Source organism: Panthera onca, chromosome A2 (genome assembly GCF_046562875.1).
Source record: "Panthera onca isolate mPanOnc1 chromosome A2, mPanOnc1 haplotype 2, whole genome shotgun sequence".
NCBI lineage: Eukaryota > Metazoa > Chordata > Mammalia > Carnivora > Felidae > Panthera > Panthera onca.
Window position 1 is genome coordinate 45,949,840 of NC_138340.1, and position 7,034 is coordinate 45,956,873.

Genomic DNA, 7,034 nt, shown 5'->3' on the forward strand with positions numbered 1-7,034 from the left:
TTGATTGTGTTATTTGATCAGTGAAATAAAAAGATTACGACTTGACTTTTATAGATTAAAAAAAGGGCTTTAAAAATTTCAATGATATACCCAAGGTTACACAGCTGGGATTCTGACATAGATTGTTTGAAACCCAGTTCCTTCTAAGCTGCCACCTCTCAAACTTGAACAGTGTTGCTGACACTGGTCATTGATCTTAAATGGTGTTCTGTTGCAGGTAGTTTTCAATATCAAAGATGTTAAAATACAGGGTGGAAAAATGGTCATCAATCATGCGAAGTCAAATTACAAAAGTGAGCTTCTCTTGACCTCTGACAAATGAGTTTTAATTTTCCTCATTAATTCAGCAGCCATGGCTGACAATGCCATTGGTGGTCAAGAGTTGACTCAATCAGGAGGGCACCTTTTGGGATGAGCACTGGGTGTTGTATGGAAACCAATTTGACAGAAAATTTCATATATTAAAAAATAAAATTAAAAAAAAAAAAAAAAAAAAAAAAAAAAAAAAAGAGTTGACTCAATCATCTCGTGTCACACTGTTGAGAAACTATCCTGGATAACAACAACAAAAGGGGAGATATTGTGATAAATCTGTCACAGGCAGGAAATGTAGGACCAAAACCAAAAAAGAATTGCAAAAAGTGGAACTCTTATATTTCTACTCTTGGGAATCTCATGTATGACTCCTTAGCTCTCTGCCCAGGAATACTGGGTGCTGCCCAAAGCTAAACTGTGTTAATGTTGTTATTACATATCTCATCACCATTTGTTCAACTGCACTACCGAACCCCCATAAAGAGTCCAAATCAGAACCTTATTTTCAAAACTGATTCCAAGAAAACCTTTGTTTCTCTGTAAAAGTGTTACATATTGAGTGGACAATATTATCAATGGAGGGGGAACTAGTTATAGCAGGGGAGAGAAAAATATGAAAGCTGGTTAGTAAAAACAAAAAGTAAATAAATTCAGGTCACAAGCAAAAATTATGATGAAAAAAGGGAAATAATATAGTAAAGGAAATCAAGAGAAACTTTGAAATTGTTTGCATTCTTTTGAGTAAGGAGGAACCAAAAACATAGTAGGAAGTCAAACAAGTGGAAATGTTTCTTGCTAAATATTTCACTGTGGATATCTCACTGCTATTTGTCCTGGCACTAAAATAATAAAATTCACATATAGGTGAGTGTCTTAGTTCAGGCGGCTATAATAATGTACCATAGACTGCATGGTTTGTAAACAACAAATTTATTTTTCATAGTTCTGGAGTCCAAGATTAGAGTGCCAGCATCATTGGGTTTGGTCAGGGCTCTCTTCCAAGTTGCAGATTGCTGATTTCTTCTTGTACCCTTACATGATGGAGAGCGGAGAGAGAAAGCAAGCTCTCTCATGACTTTTATAAGGGTACTCATCCCATTCATGAGGGCTTTACCCTCATCTAATCTAATCACCTCCCCAAAGCCCTACCTCCTAATATCAGCACATTGTGGAGTAGTGTTTCAACATATGAATTTTAGGGGAACACAAACATTCAGTCCATAACATGAAGCAACAAGTAATTAGAAGTGGAGCCACAAGTTATTTATTGCCTCCATCTTAAGAAAAGGTCTAGGAAGGATTTTGGGAGATAAACCAAACTTCAATATTAGGAAGGAGAAGACTTAAGTTAGGAACAAAAAAGTTAACCTGAACTAAAACCATCAAGTGGATCTCTACATTCTATAGGCCTGCTGTTTCTATCACTGGTGCTATTTAGATCCTTGTGGCAAAAAATAACAGAGTTGCTTATTCAAATTCTCTGACCCATTCTACTTTTTAGCACGACTGCTTGAAACAAAGGCCCAGGAGCTCAGGATTGACTCTCCGGGCACCCTGAATGAGTTGGATGAAGTGGAACAACTGTACAGCCTAGTCTTACCATGTCCCAGGACTGGACAGTGTCTCTAACCCAGACATAGAGTAGAGGGTTAACACAGACTTATTCCTTTCTAACAAGGAGAGTGCATCAAATGGTCATGAAGCCTAAGAGTTTCTGCCAGTTACACTGGTTTCTTCTGAGAAAACTATTACTGGTAGATGCTTACCCAGAGGTTGGCATACTCTCTCCATTAGCCCAGGCCAAATTAGCCATGACTAGTTGAAATGGAGTTCTATATAGTGGGAAGTGATCTCTTGGGGTGACTTGACTTGAGAAATCTTCCTGATAGGGATTCTCCATATTGCCAATAACCAACTGTCCCAATCAGTTTTTCTTTCCTGGGAAATGGAGTGCAAGATATACATACAGAACTGGCAATCCACTCAATAAGGAAGTAGAAATAAACAGGGAAAGAAAAAATCTGAGTCATGAAGGCAGCTCACTTCAAGTTTGTTTTTAGGTCATTAAAACTGCTATTATGAACATTTGAGCTATGAGTGAGGCATGGATATACAGTTACTGACAGGATTTCTACTCTTTCCTTACCTTCTAGAATATTCTAATACTAAAGTCTTTATCACCTGAGGTAAAATAAACATGGATGTTTCTCTTTTTTTCTATCCAAGAAAACTGATTAAAAAAGAGAACCTTAGAATTTTCAGAGTTGCCATTTTTGTCCAGGTGACCAGGAAGGTCTTAGCCAAATCTTAATGTTTAGCAGTTATGATAATTCTAATGGTTAGAATTCTGCTGGTTCTCCATCCTTATTTTTAAATGTCCTGTGTATAAGTTTCAGAAGGTGCCTGAAATGGGTTGTTCAGTCTTTGAAGTCAGGCAGCCAAGAAACAAATACATCCAGCTTAGCAGAGTCTCCTAAAATCTGCCTTCTCAAATATTTTTATGGTGGCCTTCAAATGTCAAGGTCTTAGGGTTTTAGCAATTTCTAATTTATCTCATGAAGAAACAATTGAAGTAAAAGTACCAAACAGCTGTCCAAAGTTCAGACACAATCCGACATGAACAATTCTGACCCCACACACAGATGGAGAGCTGAAAAATCCATCAGGCATTGTGTCTGTGTTTCAAAGGCTGAAGTAGAGATGTTACTCTCTTAAGTGGGACAAGTAGTGGTCAACAGGGAAATTTTAGTATGACTCCTAAAAATTCCCTATGTTTCAATATTTCATAAATTTTACCTTCAGATTTCCAAAGGGTAGATGCAATGAAATTGGTAGGAGAGTAAATATATACACAGAAGCCCCCTATTCTATCTTAATTCAAAATATAGCATTTACCTCATTATTCTCTACCACTCTTCCTCCTCTATCACCTAATCAAAGAAAGATTTAGAAAAACAAAATTAGCAGTAACTGGTTGGCAGACAGCATTGTACAGCATCCTTTCAATCAGCAATTCAGACAACTTTATCAACTTTCCCTCTTTCCACACCAGTCTCAACATGTACTCATTCAATAAAATGTTCTTTTATTGAGCACTGTTTGTGTCCCGTGTACCATGCTAGGTACAAGGAATTCAATATTGAGCAAGACGTGTATGATGCTTGCCTTCTTACAATTTATATTCTTCCATTGGTTCTCAAGTAGAAAAAACATTCACCCACTATAGGGCCTTTGCATATAATTGGCAGCATCTTGGGTTGGTTGTCCAATGACTGGGATAATCTGGCATTTACTGAGCAACATATGGGATGATTTAACACAATGAATAATTGTCCTGAGCAAAATGCCAAAAGCTGAGAAATAAACAATTTCAACTAAATGTGTTAAGTGCTATTATAAATATTTTTTATTCTTTATTTATTTTTGAGAGAGAGAGAGAGAGAGACAGAGAGAGAGTGAGAAGGGGAGGGACAGAGAGAGAAGGAGACACAGAATCAAAAGTAGGCTCCAGGCTCTGAGCTGTCAGCACAGAGCCTGACACGGGGCTCTAACTCATAGACTGCAAGATCATGCCCTGAACCAAAGTCGGACACCCAATCGGCTGAGCCACCCAGGTGCCCCTACAAAGTGCTATTATAAGAGAAGTGCTGAATACCTTTGAGAACACCTGACACAGGCACCAATACAGTTTGGAACCAAGTAGAAACAATTAAACTGAAAACAGACCAAAGGGAGGAATTATCTAGGTGGTAATAGGGTAGAGGAGCTGAGCTTCAGATAATTTGTTAAAATTACTGAATGTACAGCTAAGTTTATAAACTAAAGATGAATTGTTCTTATCACCCATTTTAAGCCACTAATTCTTGGGTAAAGGTAAAAAAATGTAATGCTGTTTTAGTCGTAAACATGGTCATTAAGTTTACATTTATATTATGTATTGCTTTAAGGAAGAGACAAAAATCTCTGAGAAGTTAAAGGTTTACACTAAATATTTCTAAGGACTAGAGCAGAAGCTTCTCTAGCTCACCTTCCCTTTCTCTTCGCTGTGTCTTTACACTTTATTCAATTCCACATTTCATTTATTAGAGAGCAGGGATACCTTTATCTCTCTCCAGCGTTCAGAGTCTCCTCATTAATAACCAAAGCTGAAGGGGCAATAGGCTACATCTGAGTAAAATTATACCATATATTTATTATCACACATTCCCAAGTACTCCCAAATTCTCAAATCTTTCTATTTGATAGAAGGTCAGCTGTCATTTGTTCTCCTCATGTCTCAGCTCTAACTTGGCTGAAAACATTCTATCAAATAGAACCACTACATTGCTTCATCCAAGACTTGTCAAATGTCCCCAGAGACCTGCTCTCAAATATCACTATAGGCAAGAATGGATGTCTCTCAGGGCTAGAACCAGAAACAGAGACCAGCAATGTCCAAAATGTGTTGGAAACCTATTTGAGTCAGTTTTTAAAATTTTTTTTTAATGTTCATTTATATTTGAGAGAGACAGAGCATGAGCGGGGGAAGGGCAGAGACTGAGGGAGACACAGAATCTGAAGCAGGCTCCAGGCTTTGAGCTGTTAGCACAGAGCCCGATGCGAGGCTCAAACCCACAAACTGTGAGATCATGACCTGAGCCGAAGTTGGATGCTTAGCCAACTGAGCCACCCAGGTGACCCAAGTCAGTTTTAATTAAAAAGAAAGAAAGAAAGAAGGGAAGAAAGCGAGAAAGAAAGAAAGAAAGAAAGAGAAAGTAAAGGAAAAGAAAAAAAGAGAAAAGAAAAGAAAAGATAAGAAAAGAAAAAAGAAAAGAAAAAGAAAGGAAAGGAAAGGAAATGCAGATATATAATACTTTTCTGCAATCCATCTTCAGGTGATTTGAGGGAAAGTCAAAGGAGAGAAGAACGAGGAAAATGAGTTACATGCTTGTGGATGCTATCAATATTTTATTTGATACAAAGCATTCAAAACATCTAAAGTCATAAAATGTTACAAATGGAAGAATGTTAGAGCCCAGTACATTCAGTTCCCAGATGAGAAGGGTAAAAACAAGAGCAAGGAAAGGATGAGTCCATGCCGCCATGATGGTACCAGGCAGAGCCAAGACCAAAAGCATGGTACACAATGGTTAAGAGCATGAGATGTGGAGTCAGGCAATCTGGACTGATGTTCCAATTCAGCCACTGATTTCATCCCACTTAGCTTCAATTTCCTGCTAGGCAATTATAAGGATTCTAAAAATGCCTATATTGTGAGGCGAGTGCAATCATTAAATAAGCCATGCACATAAAGTACTTAGCACAATGCTTGGCACATAGTAAGTGCCCAATAAATATTAGCTATTGGAATGATTATCCATGGTAGACAGACACCCTGAAACACAAATCCTATCAGGTCGCTGAGAAGTTAGCCATATTACCTGGGGAAATCCTTCTCTCATTCAATTTAGCTCCAGGACAGAGATTTGTCCTGAAGGCCTGAGGTAGAGATGAGGGGTAGGTTCTGGCTGCATTTCCAAAACTCCTCCAAATACACTCTCAAACCCCAAACCAAACACTTTACTATTAGATTCATCCTAGCATTCCCTGGAGGTGTTAGAAGATAATAATCACCCTTTTTGAATGTGAAAAGACGCCCAAGCAGACACTTTTACACTGAAAAACACCTTATATATCTTTATTCTAATTATATCTTGATTATAGAATCCTCGAACAAGGCCTTGCTCCCTTATTATTGTTAGCTTTTGGAGGGCCAGAAATTCCATTACAGTACTATGCACCTATCAAACTCAATGAATATTTGTGGAAAATGGGAAGGGAATCATTTACTGGCCTTTATGGCATGTTTTGGTCACATGAGGTTACCTTTATCCAAGAATTCTGTGAAACAATCATTCAACAGTACCTTCTACCCTTGAATTGATGGTAACAAAAGCCAACATGAAGTGAGCACTTTCTAGTCATCACTTTCTAGTCTAGCCATTCTAGGCAATGGGCAACCACTCAACATTATCTCCTCATACCAACTCTGGAGGAAAAAAATATTATTATTATTCCCATTATTATCCTCACTTTACAGATTGGAACACTGAAGCTTAGACAGTTAAAGTAATTCACTCAAGATCACATGAGTAGTAAGTAATGATGCCAGGATTCAGGTCCAGGCAATAGACTCTTAACACTCAATCTTATGTTCTAAATACATTTTGGGTCTCTAAATGTAACAAACGAATTTCTAATTTTTACCATACTAAACTACTCTGGCGAACTGTCACAGTTCTTTTCCTTTGCCTAGAACTCTTACTCTTAGCCAAGGGAGTAAAAGTAGGATATTGCATGTTTTACTTTTTCCATAATCTAGCTTTTCAAGCATGTTTTATTTTTTCCATATCCTAGGCTTTCAATGCCACAGTCAGAGGTGGTCACTTGAAACACATGTGCATAAACACACCCAATATAAGTCAGCACATGGGCATAATTAGGACAAAGACAGAATGTACTAGAACTGTTGACATACCTTCAAATTGTTCTCCACCAAGGGAAATGGACTAAGCATGAAAGTATATATTACAAAACAGAGCAAAGCTGTGTGTTTACCAATAGTTGGCACAGTGAAGTTCAAACCCAAGACCAGACATTAAATATCATTATGGAAGGCACCAGCGCTGTCAAGTCCTTCCAAGGCCTAACAGCCAAATTAGCAATAAATTCTGACAGTC